The sequence below is a fragment of the Morone saxatilis genome, unplaced genomic scaffold (assembly GCF_004916995.1).
Source record: "Morone saxatilis isolate NCDOM2014 unplaced genomic scaffold, NCSU_SB_2.0 Contig14, whole genome shotgun sequence".
Taxonomy (NCBI): domain Eukaryota; kingdom Metazoa; phylum Chordata; class Actinopteri; family Moronidae; genus Morone; species Morone saxatilis.
Window position 1 is genome coordinate 18,682,499 of NW_023339696.1, and position 786 is coordinate 18,683,284.

At 37.4% G+C, this 786-nt stretch overlaps 1 protein-coding gene across 2 annotated transcripts in view; it reads left to right on the plus strand.

The window, feature by feature from the left end:
• Positions 1-261: 261 nt before the first annotated feature.
• The window catches only part of atxn7l3 (ataxin 7-like 3), an 8,140-nt gene continuing 7,615 nt past the window's right edge, over positions 262-786 (plus strand). For both annotated transcript variants that reach the window (XM_035654619.1, XM_035654620.1), the window contains exon 1: positions 262-515. The gene's annotated coding sequence lies outside the window, so the exon portion shown is untranslated. The remainder of the gene's footprint in view (positions 516-786) is intronic.

Consider the following 786-nt stretch of genomic DNA (forward strand, 5'->3'; position numbering starts at 1 on the left):
CACCCTAAATAAGTATATAAAGTAATAAAAATCAGCACCACACCCACCTGCTCTAACTTTAAAATGCTGCTGTGTATTAATGCTTCAATATAAACACTACACTACATAGTCTCATACATAGACTTTTGTCATTTTACTTAAGTCAAATCTTGAAAGTAAGACCTGTGACACATAACCTCGTGGTATTTCTACTTTTCACACATTAAACATCTCACTACTTTACTTCACTGACAGGCTTTTATTTTTAAGGTGAAAACCGGAAGTCCGTCTTATGTTTCTGTTCGGGTCTACGTTGTTGGCCTCCTCGGTGTCAAGCGGGTTTTGCAACGTTAATTTAATCGACACCTGCGACAACAAACAATTTTAAAACGAGGATTTTTGCTTGTGTTTCTTATTCACAGGAGATAAGAGGAGGGATGTGGCGGAACACCGGGCTTCTTGTTAACGGATTTGAATGCGGACTGACTCGGTCATGTTGCCTCCCTCACAGAAACTGAGTTTGTCGGTATGACAGGGTAAGAGGAAACAGTTTGTGGGTTTTTTTTTTTTTTTTAAATGGGATTTAATTAAAAAAAAAATGCAACGTTTGTACATTGTATCACATATTCCCCCTCTCATATCAAACAAACTAGCAAGTAGAGTATCTAGCAAATGTTAAAAAGTAATGTTAGTGGACGTTTACTGTCATTGAACCTTCGTTTCTGTTCTTCTTTTCCCACTAACGTTAGCTGTCGTTGGGGACGTTGTGTTAAACGGGTGTTGTTTTTATATTTAAACTAAAATGGG